The sequence below is a fragment of the Acipenser ruthenus genome, chromosome 25 (genome assembly GCF_902713425.1).
Source record: "Acipenser ruthenus chromosome 25, fAciRut3.2 maternal haplotype, whole genome shotgun sequence".
In the NCBI taxonomy this organism is placed as follows: Eukaryota; Metazoa; Chordata; class Actinopteri; order Acipenseriformes; family Acipenseridae; genus Acipenser; species Acipenser ruthenus.
In genome coordinates this window covers 25,896,127-25,915,558 of record NC_081213.1, presented here as the reverse complement: position 1 = coordinate 25,915,558, position 19,432 = coordinate 25,896,127, and the positions used below count along the sequence as shown (strand labels likewise).

At 37.9% G+C, this 19,432-nt stretch overlaps 1 long non-coding RNA gene across 1 annotated transcript in view; it reads right to left on the bottom strand.

Moving 5' to 3' along the window:
- The window catches only part of LOC131701607 (uncharacterized), a 55,808-nt gene that overhangs the window by 9,598 nt on the left and 26,778 nt on the right, over window positions 1-19,432 (bottom strand). The window contains exon 4 of the long non-coding RNA XR_009308912.1: window positions 18,934-19,004. This is a non-coding gene — a long non-coding RNA (uncharacterized LOC131701607). The remainder of the gene's footprint in view (window positions 1-18,933; window positions 19,005-19,432) is intronic.

The window sequence follows — 19,432 nt, the reverse complement described above, 5'->3', positions numbered from 1 at the left end:
AAAAATATGAATCTGAAACATAGATATAAGTTTTACTGTTTATATTTTTGTAGTACATCATAAAAAAGTAAACACACTCAAATAAAGGGATTGTCATGATGGCACAGAGATTTCCAATATGTGAAACATGTTTAATCCTAGTTTAAACCTTTAAGAAATCAAATAGAAACATTCATAGCGCCAGGAGGTAAAAGGTCAATGTCATTTTAAAGCAATGCAATTGTCTTGTTTAAAGATCTCAGTTTGCTTACTGTAGTTGCAATAACTTCATGCGATATAGTTTGTGCCACATGTAATTACGATTATAAGCAAAATCATATTAAAATTGAACCCCTTGTAAATTTAGACAATTTGTAAGCCATCTTGTCAAACAAACCTAAATCCTACAGAAAAAAAAAATAATGATACTGTGAGGAATATGCTTGGCCATGGAAATCAAAACAATCCAAACCATACGAGGTTGGAGTTTTTTTTGGCAGTGTGTGGCTAACGTTTTGAGGTCGCACTGAATTAGATGAGCATTTGCAGATGTCAATTGGATTGGTCAATTGAGCCCTTGAGTGGTGTCCCCTTAACTCATTAACTCCATGTAAAATGGACTTATTCACTTAAAAGCAAATGCACATATGTTCCCTGCTGTATGGTTCATTTTGTTTACCATAGTTACTGACCACAAAATACCTATATATTTAGGCAGTTTTGCTTTTCAGTCTTTAATTTAATGTATTAGGAACAACAAGAGAAGCTTTACCATTTCAGTACAAATGCATATCGGATGAAAAGCAGCCTTCATGTATAATATTCATTCTATATTATTGACACTTTATTCTCGGTTATAGGCTGATTTATGGGTGTTTACCTTGAAGTACGGTCGCCTAAAAAATGTATGGCATGTGACAATATGGCATTTGTAAAAAGAAACAGCTGCAGCAACCTGACGATACATTCCAGAAACTGCTGTACAATGTCCCCGACTCTAGATTTAGCTGATCAATGGATTTCCTTTGATACTGGACCCACCGCACTGCCCCGCTGTTTGTTTCTATAAATCTTTTAACCCTTTGCATCCTGCCGGCCTCCAGGAAATGATTACACAAGAGCATGATATTGTCTAAGCTTGACGGCTCATCTTCTGGGTGTAAGAAGCCTTCCGGTTTGCATTTTTATTTGTTCTTAGGATTCCTCAAACATGCAATTGTGATAATCAGGCTCAGCCTCTTACACCAGTATTACGTATCAGACAGAAACCAGGATGCAGACACTTGAATTCCTCATGCAACCTTTGCATTGGCTCGGGGTTTGCATTGGCTCTGGGTTTGCATTGGCTCTGGGTTTGCATTGGCTCTGGGTTTGCATTGGCTCGGGGGGGCACCACTTGCATGTTTTGCCTGGAGTGTCTAATTGAATCTCAGAGTGGATCCTTCAGATGGAGGTAAGTGGACCTCAACACTATCTCATTGTTGGACTTCATTCTTTATTAGATTGGTGTAGCACACCTCACATTATCCAAGATGTTAACATGCTAAAAATAATATATATATTGTACTGCTGGGAAGATCAACCTTTTAGCTCTCTAATGCAGTCCTTTATCTACATTTGTTTGGTAAACTGTAGAAACAGTGTTTTACACATATTTTAAATGAGGTTTTTCCCTGTTAAAGAAATATACAGAATGAAGTATCCACTAATTTGAAAAGCAGAACCAGAGCAAACAAATTATCTGTATCTCTTTCTAAAGAAGAAAACAATGGTGCTAAAGACTTGGTGCTGAAGACTTGTATAGGGCTACAAGATTCGTTTTAAAAGGTGGCAAGGATAATCTTAAGCCACATGGGAAACTAAGAAAAGCTTTTAAATATACCCCCCCTTACTTCCACAAGAGCTTTATACAGTACAATTTGCAGATGGATATTTAAAACCAAAACGATGCTCAAACACACAGTCAGACGGACACTAATCAAGACTAACCAGGTAAGTACCGTAGAGGAGTTAAAAGAAAGGTGATTCCAAAGATCTTTGGTTAAATATACAGTATGACACTTCATTTATTTGTAAGTGGTGAGCCGTCATTTTGAATGTCCATTTACGGGATTACCCCAGATGTATTTACTAGGTTCTGAAATGCAGACCTTCGAAAGCTGTTTTTTTTTTTTTTTTTTTTTTTTTTTTTATTTTATTTATTTATTTCTTAGCAGACGCCCTTATCCAGGGCGACTTACAATCGTAAGCAAAAACATTTCAAGCGTTACAATACAAGTAATACAATAAGAGCAAGAAATACAATAACTTTTCTTCTTATCAGTTTAAATAGTGACTGTGTTGTTGCAAGCCTGAACATACCATACACTCCCAGTCCCAGAATAAATTTCATTTACAGACCACTGTGGACCTCATCCCTGGTGTAATTATCACATTTATACACTTTGGTGCACATGCTAACTGTTAACGGTTTACTAGAGGGTATTTAAACAGTATAAATATTTAATGGTCCCATCATGTTCACAAAACTTTAAACTTTTTTTTTGAAGAATGTTTTTTATGAATAAAATAACCTCTGATATTCATTAAATGAGATATTAGGTTTTTAAGCATCAAAAGTAGCCATTGCCATCAGGGTACAAGTGCAGCACTGCGTGTGTACTTGATCTGCAACGATGCTTAAGTAAGCTATGCATTCGTTCAGCAAACATGATCCACACCAGGGCGATGCCAAACTCCATCGGGTCGACATAGGAAAAAAAAAATAGCTCCAACTGCTACGTATGCAACAAGAGTCTTATTTCCTATTCCATGTCCAACATAAATATTCTATAAAGGGTTTCCCCTGCATTCATAGAAACTATTCCAATTCATCAGCAGTCCTCACATTCAAGCTGCTGTTTGTTGAACAAAGATATCCTAGTGTTTGGGTAACCGGACAGCAAACACTCTCTGGATGACCCTGTCAGCTAATGAAAAAGATTCCACGCGAGTGCTTTATTTTCTCAGATACTGTACCAGGTTAGTATAATCTAAGGAATCAGCCAATACCTGTATCTAGTATCCTTGCATAGTGTTTTACTGGGGGAGACATTTCAAAACACTGGGTGTGCGTGCAAGAAAGCAGCTTTATAGCTGCTCTAGAACATTAACAGGGGGCTTATACTGTACATCTATCTGCTCATTCAAAGCTACCATGTTCATTTATCACAAGTTCAGAATAAGTATGCAGGATAGTACTGTGGGTCTATACACCAAGATGGAAAAATGATGAATGTATGCATTGCATACACACACGTACAGAACAGAAAAAGAAAAAATGATAGTGTGACGACTGTTGACACTTGCTGTAAAGTGTTGGTATAAAGTACAGTAGCTTGGCCACTTCACGCTCCTGTTGTAGATATACTGTACTGTACAGCAATGGACAGGTAGAGGCAATAGCTGATGGGTCACATGGTGTTACATTTTCAAAGGGAAAGGGGGTTAAGTCCCTTTACAGCAGATGCAGGAGTTGGTTTAGTCCAGTGGTATTCAACTCTGGCACTCTAGATCCATTCCAGTCCTGGTCTTTATTCCAACCAGGTCCTAAATTAGTTCATTGCCTCTTAGCAGCTTCAATTAACTACATTAGAACCTGCTTGTTAAAACCTGGACTGGATTCGATCTCGAGGGCCAGAGTTGAGAACCACTGGTTTAAACCCTAAAGAGTGTATGTTATTTTGTTATTTGAATCAAGCTAACTAATTGTTATGACATAATTGGATTAAGGGCAGCTTTCCTGCAGTTCTGCTATACTTCACCCCCTGTAATCAAATAAGCCAGACTTTCTCCTTAAGCGAAACTGATAAGCATTCTTAACAATTGTTAAAGCTACCTTGGTTTTACAAAACATAAGCCATTTAAAAAATATTCATGGTAATTATGAAACAGTTACACATAAGCATTTTCCTCATGTCCACCTGGATCTGTGTCAATAACGTTAAAAATCTTTACATGGCACGACAGCGTGACAGCAAACAAAGCGTAAGGGTAAAATGGGAGAGTCATTAATAATGGTCTCGGTAAACCTGTTTAGTGTCTGCAAAGAATTTGTTCGTAGCCATTGTAACAGTGTTTGCATCAATAATATGGGAACTATTCTGGACTTTCAATTGTGTTTGGTTATGAATGTGAGTGTGTTGATAGGGGTATGACAAGTTGTTATTCCGTCTCCAAACAGGTGTTAAAATGTTTTTAAGCAAAAGCAATTAAGGATGAAAACATGTCAGGCTTCTCAAACTGAAGCAAAGCTCAGATGTTATTTTGCTTCTATGTGGTTGTCTCCTGTAGACATAAATGGCCTCCCAAGTACATTCTATACAGCCGTTCTGGTAGATTTATTTTACAGACTGGAAATTAGCATTCCAATCATCTTTCCACACTGTATTGTCCCCCCTTTTATTAAGCAGTGCTCTGCTCATGCTGGTGCGTTGGCCCAACACGGAAGTGCACCAGTGCAGCTGCAGCAAAAAAAAGCTTGGGATCCAAACCATGGGTGTCAAACAATTAGATTACTAGATTTTCTTTGGTTCTAGGCATACGGTTAAAGACTAAAACAAACTTTTAATCAAGAATTGGGACATATGTTGGAAATGCAAAGCATGCTCCTGGGTCATTTATAATTATTGAGGATCGCTATAAAGTTACTTGCCGTTGCGATGAAAAACCATTAGCCCACAGCACAACAAAACCTTGCTGGAGGACATATGATGACCACCATTTTGATAATATCCCCAAACGAGAATTCCTCTTGACAGAATTAAGACTACAGACCAGGTAATGGTTGTGCTGGGTGAACAGTTTATATCAAAGTATTGGTATTTAACTAAAGTGCATTCCAAAACTCTTTAAAACTACGTTACAAAGATCGATGTCACAAAAGCTATTTAGTGTCAGGCTTAAAGATGATAAAGATGACAAAATCAACAAGAGTCCATAACAGTGTATCTAACTGTGTAAGCCGAGGAAGCGGGCATAGAAAACAAAGATTAACAGTCATTAAACAAAGGATTAAACAAAGGAGGGCAGATTGAATATAGTAACATTCAATCTGCTCTCTTAGGTTATCAACACCGAAGCAAGTAAAGCGAGGTCTGACTGAGACGTTCCACCACAGTGGTAAAGGTAAGCAAGGTTCAGCCAGGCTCACGTTAGTAGGGGATAGCAGACTTCATGCCACATTATTGTCACACTGATTAAATATCTTTTAATGCATGACCTAAAGCACATCCAGCACTATGACACGGGAGATTGAAGTTTATTGATGCAGAAACCATTTGCTAATTTAGCATGAAAATTCAGTTAGCTAGCTCTCCAATCAGCGCCTGACGGTTGGAAAATGGTCTAAAGTTTCCCCAAATCTCTTGTGTGTGATGACAGCAATGGTGATACTTGTTTTATAAAGGGGAACTGGCCTTTCAAGACTGGAGTTAATGTTCCACTTTGTCTCAATTGTGCTGGTATTAATTGAAAAGATATAGATCTCAATTACAGGGTTTTTTTTTTGGTTTTTTTGGGCGTTTTATGTTAATGCCACTCACCCCCATTGTGCTGTTAATTCATTTCCCTGACACTATAAAAAACATCACAAAGTAGCCGAATGTAATTTTTGTGATCCAACTCTCTCTCTCAACTCCCCTTCAGATGTTTAGAAGAATTGTAAATGAACGGATACACCTGTTAACTGAATGGGTATCTGGTAAAAGTACAACTAAAACCTCATTTAAGATGTATTTATTTTAGTTAAATATCAGAACAGCTTTTTCATCCCTGCAACCGGAGAAATAAAAAAGAAAAACACTCAAAAGACAGTAAATTAGAGAAATAATCCAAATAGCCACTGCTCACTGGCTATTCCTTTCAAAGTCACTGCAGACATAGGGATAAGCAAATACGATCATTTAAGATTTTTAACTGCTAGAGACAGCAAACCCATCACCTCAAATCACTGACCTGCTTCATTACTATAAACACTGGCAGAGATGGAATTTACATTAGCTCACAGACTGCAAGCAGAAAGGAGGGAAGGGGATTTGCCGAATGACCAGGTAATACAATCTCTTATGTACACAGTACATATTTCACCAAGATGCCTGTATTTCCTCCCGTTGAGCCTTTTCAAAAGCTATTTCATCCGTCTTCAAAGTAAAGGGAAAAGCGAAGTGTAATTACTTTACGTGATGAACTTTGTATTTTGTACTTAAAAGAAATGTTAGCTTTAAGATTCTAAAGCATAGGTTAGCAAAAAAATAAATACAAAAATGAATAGGATGCAGAACAACTGTTGGCAGCCATGTATATCTGCACATTTTGTGTAAATGTATCATTCCTCCCATGACTGGTTGTATGGATGTCCACGGTTGCCCTACACCCTATTAAGTTTGCTGGTTTTTATATTTTTTATCCAACCTCTGTAGTTTGACAGCAGAATAAATCCATATTAAAATGGAACTACAGGGTTGTGTTAATGGGTCAGATTGTTATCTGCTAATGGTTAAAGAGGCTCAGTACAAAACAGGTGCTCAGCAGCCATCACTTGAGTTTATTTATTTACTTTATCGAGAACACCTCTTCAAATGTACCTTAAAGGTGACATAAACACTTTCTGTGTCTAAAAATCATTACAACTAAGGTGCTTTCATATTATTGCTCTGGCAGCAGTGTCAATGCCCCACATTTTCTTGTGTTGAAGTTCTGATTCATTATTTGTTTATCATTTAATTTGGCATATGCAGTTATATACAACACTATGTGAAACACTGATACCTGGTTCTGTAATTACTGCATAGGTTCTAGTTTAAACTCACCCCTATAGTATATGCAATCATGTGACCCACAGCAACAGTACCAAGCTGCAGCTATTTATCTTGCATCTGAAAAAATAAAAGGGAGACCAGTAATAATGATAACAAAGCTAATACGAGGTTAGAAACTGTATTTTGAAGCCTTGCACTCCTTTTTTTTGTATTGGAAGCACTGGAAACTGGTCTGCCTTGGAGGGACAAGCTCTAGGGGGGAGAGAGTCGTCCAGCCACGCCTCTGCCTATTAATATATCCAAATATATTATCCCTTATTTATCTGGTGAAACAAGCACTTCTGGCAAAGTTAAAAACAATGACAGTGTATAATGTGACTTTCTATGCAAACACTGTTTTATGCTCTCAAGAGTTCAGAGCCTGCTAAAAAAGAAAAAAAAAAAAACATTATTTGTGAAGTCCATCTGTGACCATAATGCATTTAGCAGCTTCCAATATTTCAGATTGCCATACAAGTATTTAAATAGTCTCCTCTGTCATTCTAAGTGCTTTTGGGCTTTTATTTATTGCAGGCCACTTGTAAACTCTGGCTGGGTATGAAAACCTCATGAACCTCTATTGAAAACGTTAAGTGTACTTTTCCATTTATCACCGCAAAGGATAAAGTGTGCCAGATGCTCAGGAAGACCTTTTTTTTTTGCCAAGTCTTCTAAGAGATGTTAATGTTAAACATTCAGAAAGTATGCTCATCTCTTAGAACTTCAATGAGGCAGCTAATTGCTAATCTGCTCATCACTCTAACGAGCCCCATATTGGGTGGCTGATTTAATAAATAAGGAACCTTTGTTTATATTACCTCACATAATGCTAAGATGACCTTGAAAGTGACAGCTTGCACCTCGAAAGTTTAAACTGCGTTATCTTTACACTAAGGTAGAGGATACATAAAGGACCATTTGGCTAGCTCGATATGAACCTAGGATTGCATTAAAAACACCAGAACAAAGAGACCCTTGTGGTCAACATTTGCAAGACAATGGGCCGGATCCCACTTAGCTTTTTATACAAACCTTTTTTTTTTCTAAATGGTAAAACAAACTGATAAAAAAAATCTATTCAATATTTTGAGTTTTTAAGCTTTAAAAAGGTTTGCAGCAGTGTGGAGTAGTGGTTAGGGCTCTGGACTCTTGACCGGAGGGTCGTGGGTTCAATCCCAGGTGGGGGACACTGCTGCTGTACTCTTGAGCAAGGTATTTTACCTAGATTGCTCCAGTAAAAACCCAACTGTATAAATGGGTAATTGTATGTAAAAATAATGTGTAAAAAAAAAAAAAATGTAACTGTAAAAAAATAATGTGATATCTTGTAACAATTGTAAGTCGCCCTGGATAAGGGTGTCTGCTAAGAAATAAATAATAATATTTGTATTCATTTTTGAATATCCATATTGTTTAAATGAGTCCCCTCTTGACTTGTATTCATTCTTCACTGCTAATTCTATCTACACAGTACATCAACTAAAGCCACTGGTGGAGAGGAGACCAGCTTGTACTGTACAGCTCTGGATACGATCTATAAAGTGGTGAAACCAAGTATCACATTCAAGATAATGAAGACCGAACCCAACTAAGGTCTGGTTCAGAGTAAAAGGCTTCACTGTGGAGAGCATAAGGGTATAAGCACTGGTGGAAGTCTTCTCTTTGTTTAGCCAGCTCTCCATAGGCATCTGATAACTGTTTCGGACCACCCCACCTGTTACAAAGCACCCACCACAGGCCTATTGAAAGTCGTTTCGGTAAGCCGAATACTGATCAAACAAGATGAAACCAATTCATTCTGTAGTTATATTTGCTAAAAGATGAGTTTGAGATATGAAATACATGTACTAGCAACTGCATATCTTGTAAATGCCAGGACATGTTGTGTAATTAATTTCTCAAGAGTGCTTATAGACCCATAATTACATGATTAATTGTGATGCATGTGTCAGCAAAGCTACATTCTATTAAGATAACTGTTCTACACAGTGCATGTCATGTTTGCTCATTTGTGTTTTTACAACGTGTATTATGTCTAGCTTATCAGATGTTTTGCATATTTAGTTTTGTTTAGTGAAAAATATAAAACTGATTATATGTTGTAAAAACACAAACTCTGTAATACAATATCAAAAAAAATATTGCCTTGCCAAGACCCCTCTCCCGCTTCCTATCATATGATCATTTGATGTATAGTAGAAAAGTTAATTAAATGGTGAAAAGTAAATCAAATTACACTAGCCTCTCACAGATTAACATTACTCATAGGTGTCAAAGAACACACCATTGTCAGCTGCTCTAGTTTCAAAATGTCCAACCTGATACTAAGGTTTGGTAAAAAAAAAAAAAAAAAAATGTAAATCACACCCTTAAACAATGCAGCTCCCAGTTAATTATTGATAATTATTGCTGATACAGCCTACTCATGGTATTGTTTCTGAAAAGATTTATTTTGCCTGAGGATGGAATAGGTAATTGCGCAGAAAGAGTTCAAGTACCTATCTCTTTGTACATGGAACAACCTATTGCAACGCCTCAGGTCTTTGATATCACAATGGAGTTAAAAAAAAAACAAGCCCAGTGCAACTATAAGTCCCAGTCTGTCAAATGAGGAAAAGTGTGTGCTATACTGTACATGCATACAAACATACATAAATACATACCAGCAACACTGCATTTACCAAAGCTGCCAGTGTCCATCTCCAAAAGTAGTATGGCACGTATATTGTCATATTTCATAAATTTACTATAAAATAGCCGCTATTTAGTAGAAGACCGCTTTTATATAAGTTAATTAAAGCTGAAATATATAGGATTTATGGAGTTCGCATTGTTTTTACACATGGGTGAAAGAATCGAAGACACACAGGCTGCAAAGTGGTGACGTATCATAAGAATGAGTGTGTGTTGTGTCAATTTAATTCCCACAAACTCACTGGGGTTTACTGGGCTTGTTAGACTGGTTTGGCTTAAGTCATGGCTGTCTAACTTTTATGCAAATGTGTTTTTCACAAGCCAGACACATAACACATTTTTGCCATGTTCCTTAGTCCTTTTTTTATGCAATCATCCCAGCGGCTTCATTTGAACAAAAACTCATCAGCTATGCCAAACAAGTGCCAGCGTTGGGGTTGTGGTGTGTGTGGTAGGGATTACTCTGAGACTGCCTGAACTCGTAACACATGAGGTCAGCACAGATGTCAGACACGGTTGCCAAGGTAAAAAATGTTGAACTCCTCCACTTCAGCTGCCAAATTCCTCAGAACTGTTAACATTCCTGACAGTCTGGAAAGCGGCACATTCATTTGGGTTGTGTGTGCAGCACTGCAATAGAAACATCAGCAAAGCTGTCATACCTGGAGAAACATGCTTACAAGTTATTTCCATCAGCGTAACAGTTCCAGCCAATTCTGGAAAAGCAGACAGCATGCCCATATTAGTGACAATGGAAACACGCATTTTTTACACTTGGTATTGCTGTATTGTGCTCACGTAATTGAATAATGCCATAAAACAAAACTGATTTTTTTTCTTTAATCTGTTCCACAGTGCGGCAGGCTACACTCCATACTTTACTTTTACATTAAACCATGCAAGTAATTTGTGTACTAGATGCTCGTATAACAAATTGCCATATCATGTGCTGAGATTAGTCCTCCAGTCTAGCCAACCTATATATTTGTTCAGCAAAATGATTTGCAAGCAATGTATTATGGCCATATTTCAATCTAAAAGAAACAAACCACTAATTGCAATGTGGCCTCTCAGTAATTTGAAGAGAGAGTGCAGAAATGTATTCCTTCTTTCGAAAATCTTTCACTTCTGTAGCTGCTTTATTTTGGTTTCAAATGACAGACACTACTAATTTGGTGTAGAGTTGACCTTTGCTCCCCTCCCTTTTCCCCTGGGACCCTCCAATCAGTCCTCAGCCTCCATGTTTCTCTTTGCCTCTTTGCTACCATAGAACTTGAGGCTGCCTTTCCTGAAATGTTTCTGCTAATTCACATTTCCTTTATAATCATAAGCTTTCATGTGACGGGTTGGCCAAGCCATTTTCAGGGGAGCCATAATGACCTCAGGTCCTAAGCATTAACCTTGCCAGGTGTCACTGGATGAACTGTTTGCTTGTGTGATTAATGATACTGCTGGAGAAAAATACTTTTTTAATTGGTCTTCATGTTGTTTCATTTTTTCATTTTTCACGGAGAGGGCTTTTGAAATGCTTTGATAGACTACTTGCATTTTTACTGTGAGTTAGGTCTTGGCAATAAATCCTTCATTTGATCCCCCCCCCTCCCCCTCCCTTTATTACAGCAGCTAAAAGTAAGGTGGGAAAGTCATTAAATAACATTTACGTAAATGCTGAACACACAAACAGCCTAGAAAACATATTAGATTATGGAGCGGTCTGGACCAGAAATTATACCCTACCGACATAGTGTATATCACAGAGAAAGGGTGTGACTGCTGATCTTCCTTTGTACTGGCTTTAATAAAATGTGTGTTGTCTGTTTGAAAGCAACCTCCCTCCTTGACTACAGACATAAAGCTTGTTTGTTAACAATATTCCGGTTCTTTATTTTTTAAAGAATACTGTGATAATTATTCCTGAACTTCTTAAACTAATTGCAATCAAAATCAGTGATGTTGTGGTGGATACCACTTCTCCACTTGACAAAAACATATTTCTAGCAGATATCTATACCAACAATCACTAAGATTAACAAATAACATGTGAAAATTAACAGCAAAAATATGTTACAGATGGCATCTAGTCCCAACACCCAGTACAGAAACAGATACAACTGACTTAGTCTTAAGTGTTATGTAACAAGACTTGCATGTTAAGTAATATGTATGTAATGGACAATCTACAAAATAGGGACTGAAACTCACTTTTTATAAAGGTGCATTAGTTGGAGACCTTCTCGGATGAAAACCATTAACTACTTTCCAAATATTTGTTTACTGCCTGTTAGTCATTTGTGTGGTCTTACTGTAAAAGTGCGCAAACAGTTGCCTTGTATGTTCAATTTACTCGTAGTGTTGTAATTGACTGATAGTAATGTTACAGAAAATGTAGGAACTGACATATTGACATAGGTTACACATAATTAAATGAAGCTGACACTAATTATTTCCCTTGGTACCTGCTGTTCAAATACTATTTGCAGCTACTGTACGTTTATGCCAATTACAGCAAACCTAATTGCTGTATTTCATAGCCAGAGGAAGTGCTTAAAGTGAATAAGATTCTATAATTTAAAGGTGTTTCCCCCACCCTGAAATTATACAGATTTAGCACCTACAAGCTGTTTGGAAAATGTATATACAGTGCCTTGCGAAAGTATTCGGCCCCCTTGAACTTTGCGACCTTTTGCCACATTTCAGGCTTCAAACATAAAGATATGAAACTGTAATTTTTTGTGAAGAATCAACAACAAGTGGGACACAATCTTGAAGTGGAACGAAATTTATTGGATATTTCAAACTTTTTTAACAAATAAAAAACTGAAAAATTGGGCGTGCAAAATTATTCAGCCCCCTTAAGTTAATACTTTGTAGTGCCACCTTTTGCTGCGATTACAGCTGTAAGTCGCTTGGGGTATGTCTCTATCAGTTTTGCACATCGAGAGACTGAAATTTTTGCCCATTCCTCCTTGCAAAACAGCTCGAGCTCAGTGAGGTTGGATGGAGAGCATTTGTGAACAGCAGTTTTCAGTTCTTTCCACAGATTCTCGATTGGATTCAGGTCTGGACTTTGACTTGGCCATTCTAACACCTGGATATGTTTATTTGTGAACCATTCCATTGTAGATTTTGCTTTATGTTTTGGATCATTGTCTTGTTGGAAGACAAATCTCCGTCCCAGTCTCAGGTCTTTTGCAGACTCCATCAGGTTTTCTTCCAGAATGGTCCTGTATTTGGCTCCATCCATCTTCCCATCAATTTTAACCATCTTCCCTGTCCCTGCTGAAGAAAAGCAGGCCCAAACCATGATGCTGCCACCACCATGTTTGACAGTGGGGATGGTGTGTTCAGGGTGATGAGCTGTGTTGCTTTTACGCCAAACATAACGTTTTGCATTGTTGCCAAAAAGTTCGATTTTGGTTTCATCTGACCAGAGCACCTTCTTCCACATGTTTGGTGTGTCTCCCAGGTGGCTTGTGGCAAACTGTAAACGACACTTTTTATGGATATCTTTAAGAAATGGCTTTCTTCTTGCCACTCTTCCATAAAGGCCAGATTTGTGCAGTATACGACTGATTGTTGTCCTATGGACAGAGTCTCCCACCTCAGCTGTAGATCTCTGCAGTTCATCCAGAGTGATCATGGGCCTCTTGGCTGCATCTCTGATCAGTCTTCTCCTTGTATGAGCTGAAAGTTTAGAGGGACGGCCAGGTCTTGGTAGATTTGCAGTGGTCTGATACTCCTTCCATTTCAATATTATCGCTTGCACAGTGCTCCTTGGGATGTTTAAAGCTTGGGAAATCTTTTTGTATCCAAATCCGGCTTTAAACTTCTCCACAACAGTATCTCGGACCTGCCTGGTGTGTTCCTTGTTCTTCATGATGCTCTCTGCGCTTTAAACGGACCTCTGAGACTATCACAGTGCAGGTGCATTTATACGGAGACTTGATTACACACAGGTGGATTCTATTTATCATCATTAGTCATTTAGGTCAACATTGGATCATTCAGAGATCCTCACTGAACTTCTGGAGAGAGTTTGCTGCACTGAAAGTAAAGGGGCTGAATAATTTTGCACGCCCAATTTTTCAGTTTTTTATTTGTTAAAAAAGTTTGAAATATCCAATAAATTTCGTTCCACTTCAAGATTGTGTCCCACTTGTTGTTGATTCTTCACAAAAAATTACAGTTTCATATCTTTATGTTTGAAGCCTGAAATGTGGCAAAAGGTCGCAAAGTTCAAGGGGGCCGAATACTTTCGCAAGGCACTGTATATATATATATATATATTTTAACGACCTGACTACCTTTTTCGTTTGGCGTATACTGTGATTACAATGACAAGAAAATTATTATTATTATTTTGCTGCAAGTGAACAACCCTGCCAGAATGACTACCTATCCCGGCTTAACCCTGGAACATATTGAATTAGCCCCAGCAGCTACAAGCAATAGAAACTTCAAATAACACAGGACTCGCGATGGATATTGTGGTGTTTATTGTCTGAAAAAAGGTTTCCATAATTACTGATGAGCTCATTCTCCACTATAAGCCTCAGCTTTATCTCCTGTACGAGCTGGAACGTGCACTTATTCCAGCTGTATGCAATATGGAAAAGTTGGGATAATAGTTTGTTATTTTTAATCCTGACTAAATATGGTAGGATGCAGAAAGGAGTGGTACATTGGTTTTTCATTTGTAGCTGTAATGAGCGATCAGATTTAATCCACAGTGCAGCAACTGCTATATTAAAAATATGTAAAAATGAGAGCTAGAAACAGTATATGCCTTGATCCATTACAAACCCATCTACAGGTGAGTATACCAATCCTTCTTTCTGATTCTTCAGGCTAGGTACAAGCCAGGCAGGTTGGTGGGTCAGACAGCAAACTTTAAAAAGAGCACAAATTTAGCAAGGGCCATCCATGCTAGAGCTGTACAAACACATTACATAGTCTGACTTTGTTCAATTGAGTGCATTCCAAACATTTTAAATTGGTACATATATTGTTAGGTGAAATAAAAGTGAGATAAAATATTTAATTAAAAAAAATTCTAGACCTCCTAATTTACTGCGACTGTACCATATTGCAATACAGTGCATCAATTCAACTGTCACTAATGGCATTGGACATTGCAAAGACATAACTGTGTCATCTTTAAAAGTTTGAGTGTCAGCAGCAAGGAGGCTTTGTGTACACAGGTGATTATTATTTAATCATAAACTTATCTTTAAGAGAAGCCAATAAGGTAAGGATATTGTAATTCCCTTAGGATTAAAATAACTTACCCTAAATAGCACACCCACGAAAGCCAAGTAACCTCTGTCGCTATGATACCAGCACAACAATACAAAGCACAACTAGAAACAAGGGATTCTGTCATAAACATCATTATGTGATTATTATGGTTACCTAGTCATCTGTTAAAATTGCTCAAGTCCTCCTATCCTTAGGTGACAACATGAACTTTTGGTCCTTTCACCGTGCTAGGATCTGACAGCCTCAATGCGCTCAATATCTCTTCTGGCTTGATTAGCAACAGATCAAAGGCTCACATCTGAAGTTCTGGCTGTTCCACAACATTCGGATTAGAATGGTCTTGCTTACCTCAGGTCTCTTCTGTTGTTGTGCTGTTGAATAAGCACACTGTCCAAGATCTCTGAGAATACCTGCTATTACATAGATCCTTTCCCACCTGCATCTTTCACCAGGGTGTCTCCTGCCCCTCTGCTTGCAATCCAACAGGAGCTTCACCAGGTCTGCAGTCTCATTTTTTACATGTTCTTAAATGTGCCAGACAGAAACGTGTTCTTTTCTGGAATACCGTGCAACCCCAAGGAATGCTTTGGTACATGTTTACAAGAAGAAAAAAATTAAGTTCTGGAAAATATTAAATCGCAATTTACAATTGATTATATTTCTTTAACTAGGTTAATATGGTGCGTCTCCAAAGCTTTTGTCTTCAGTAAAATACAGTAGTATGGCTTTCATGTTGATGCTGTGGTGGGTTTGGTTGCTTTCTTTTGAGTTGAGATTTTAAGATGATTTTTTATGACAGTAGTGAGCAAGCTATTTGGCTGGATTCTCAAAGCTCTCTGCCCCAAATCGTCAGTAGTAATCACAGGAGTAAAAAGCTTTCAGAATACGACCCATTGTGCTAAACCTTGCATTTCATCCTAACTAGTAACAGTTTAATGCAGATGACCTTAAAACTAATTTACAAAATAAATACCAGACCATTTCTTATATAGGAAAATGTATTCATTTATGAGCTGTAGGAAACAATGTAATCCACTTGCCATGGTGAAATAGAAAATACAACTTGAAGCTGATCTGAGAGTCCTGTGTTTCTACTAGACTAGAATGAAAGCAAATGATGTGCGTGATATCATGAAACCGAATGACCTGCTGCCACCTTAGATTAAATAAGGCTTACGGGAGACTGAGCACTCGTCCCCTACTGAATGCCAGAGACGTTTCTGTCTTCATTAACTGTCACAGTATACTTAGAAAGAAAACACCAATCTCAAAACATACGTCTAAATCTTTCCTGACTGTCTAAAGAGATCGGGTTAATGCAGGCCTCATATTGTTCCAGATCAGGAAACTCTTTGTCTGTTTGAGCTGCCTGTCTGTCAGTTCTGGTGTAACAAAGACATTTGTGGCAGCTAATTACTTTTTTTTTTTTTTGTTTTTTTTAGACTAGTGACATTTATAACCTCTCTTCACTATGGGGGGCTGAACTATGATTTCATGATGATTTGAAGGTATCTGATTTTTATAATATTGTTTTTATGTATTCTATTTAATTGTTAATAACGTTTTTCAAAAAGTAAAAAATACACGGCTGAAGAAAGGCAGCCTCACCTTAATGGTCTGTCACAACATAATGGGATGTTTTGTCAAATGGGATGCATCCAATGTTATTCTTTCAGGTGCTGAGTTCAACAATGGGAAAGACATGACAAGCTGTGATATGTGCTGCTTATTTAAAAGCTGCCACAGTGGAATGCTATGAAGAGCAGCATGGGTGGGGCTGAAAGGCAGGGATAAGTGTGAGCCCTGTAGGGCAAGCATGTTTTTATAGTCTTGGTTGATAGACACGCCGTGGCTAAAGAGCACAATATAAAGTTAATGAAAAACAAACATGTCCTTTTCACAGTGTATAATTGATCTTGAATGTGTTATTTTCTTGCACATGTTACATCAGCATTCAAATAATAACTGTCACATTGTTACTTTGTCATTCACTTAACGTTTTGGCTGTCTCAAGTCAGTTTATTTATGTAACCTCCCGGGAAAATGTGATAACAGCACAGAAGAAAGGAACATGACAAGGGAATGTAATTACTGAATCACAATCAAATGTATCATTCTGGCTCGGAGAATCTGGAAACTCTGGAAATCTCAAGCGGCCGTTTTTAAATGGTTGGTATTTATCAATGAGCTGTCCGTGAAACAGAGATGTAGTTAAGAGATGTAACACGGATGAATCAGTGTGGTTCAAATCAACACGTTTCTTCAAGGCAGTGGTGTGGCTTGCCTCTGCATGGTATCTGTGTTGATCTGTTAACCTTGTGCATGCTGCTCAGAATCCAAGTGGATTGTATATTAAGACATTGGGAGAAACCACTTCTGAGGCACGGGAGGGGTTTGGAAGAAGCACTGACCTCGGCAGGGACAGCAAACTCTGTCAATGCCAACATTCACATGCTGGCACTGACTCAGAGGTGTACGACGTTACAGTATAAACTATGTGTGTGCAAATATCTTCGCTTTACAGCAGCATCCGTTTCTTATATTGCCTTATTATGTTAATCAAGTTTTTAAACTTCTGGAGGAAGAACTGCCCCCTACACACCTTACGTCATCCAATTGTGACATATCACAGCTATATAAAGAGGCTGGTAACTGTAACTTATCCCTCTATTGCATCAGAATCATTCACATCCCTTTGCCTCCACCCTTGTAGCTACTCTTTGGTACAATCTGATATGGGAGGGGTCTACTGACTCGTCCAACAGGGCAGGTGGTGGCTGCTCAACCACTAGTGAATTTACCTAAGTACCTAGAAAACTACCACTATAACTATTTTCACATTAAGCAAATTACTTGTGAGTCTTTTTCTAAATGGAATAAATCAATATTGTTGGTATAAAGAAACAATTTAAAAGCAGCCTAGGTTTTAGAATATCGATGCTGTTTTTTTTCAGCTGGGGGAGCTCTTACTTAGCTTGAAGCCGACCTTTTAAAAACCAAAAGGAGGATCTTTTTAGTTTTTCAACCACTACTTGAGCTACACATATTTAGCAATACCGTTTGGTTGCAGCTACAATCATTTATAGGTTGCTCTCCTGTCAACATAACAGCCTCAAGACGTACCTGAAAGTCTTAATCACAATCTGATAGCCACATGAAACTGAAGTGTCTACCTCTGTGCTTGGATTTGTTGTAGGACTGTTGCTATGCTGTTAACATACGTCTTTGGCAGCTGCTAAAGTGCTAAAGCACAATAAATCAATAACATTCAAATAGTTTTCTTTTGGCAAATAAATCAATACCGCTCAGATTGAGAACGCCAGTATTTGATTGAACTGTTGCACTGCGTCATTGCAATAGAACTGACAGACACCCTAGACCTGGATTTAGTTTTCATCTAACATGCCTTTCTGCTTAATACAAACAGTCAAAGACAATGATATGAAATGGCTAGAGACCAAAATAGGGTTTATAACTAAATACAAAAAAATCCCATAGCCACTTTGTGCTGCTGTGAGAAAAACAAAAAGCAAATAAAGTAGATGTTGGTACCTGGAAAAAGACAAGATGCCAGCATGGATAAGGGAAGCTGAAGCTGATGCCGAAATGTTGTATTGAATTAACTTCTCAATATAGCCACTATTTGTTTTGAGAAATGACCCCCTTCTACAAGGATACTACAGCAGCACAAGGTGGCAAAGTGGTTGATAGCATCAATTTATACCCAGCCGGGATAAGCACCCCCAGGACTTTACAGCACTGGGGAATTCTGTTGGATTTCATTAACCTTCGGAATGGAACAAAGACCCTCGACACATGCACTGCTGTGAGTCTGGTTGCTGATGCTTTGAAAGCTTGCACAGCCTTGTGCAGCTTATGGTTCCAAACAAGGATCATGCTTAATTACAGCACGCTCTACAGAGAGTTATCTGCGAGACTCTCAGGTCAGGAAATTACACTATTGTGTTCATGGTTCTTTTTTCTAAGAAACATGATACTTCCTCAAAGGTTTCAAGACGTTCCAAAATTCCAGTAAATTTCTACTTTGCAAATTGCATCAGGATTAAAAAGACAAAATAAGCAAAGTAGTACAATAGCAAAAAAATGAATAGCTTTTCCTGGAATTCGCTGGCCACATGACATTGATACGTTAACAAATGCTTACCTGAAGGGTATGGATTTTGATGAATGACATGAAGAGGACTACAGCCAAAAGTTGATGATGCATAGCAAAGACTGAAAAGATATAATAGCAGTTATTCAGTTTTTCCTCAATTCATGGAAATAAGTCACAACGGACAAACAGAAAAAATACATGTGAGGCTTTGACTCATTGACGAACAAGAGTGATAGAGAACTATGCATATGTCAGTGTCTTATTGCAACATGCTTTTGTGTGGCATCCATGTTGCTGTAGCTGTGATTGATAGGGACATTTCTTTTACATACAGTAAACCCATCAGATATTAACCTGAATATGTCAAATTACTTTTGGGAGCAATCCCCAGATAGAATAATGACCCAAGACATCAATAATAAAGTTTAATCCAATCACAATATATTTTTTAAATATATTTGCAACAGGAAGCAGCAACAGTAATGCAATAATAGCAATGGTAACCTGTGTAGTAAAAATTCAAAAGGTTGAGCTCAGCACACAGTCA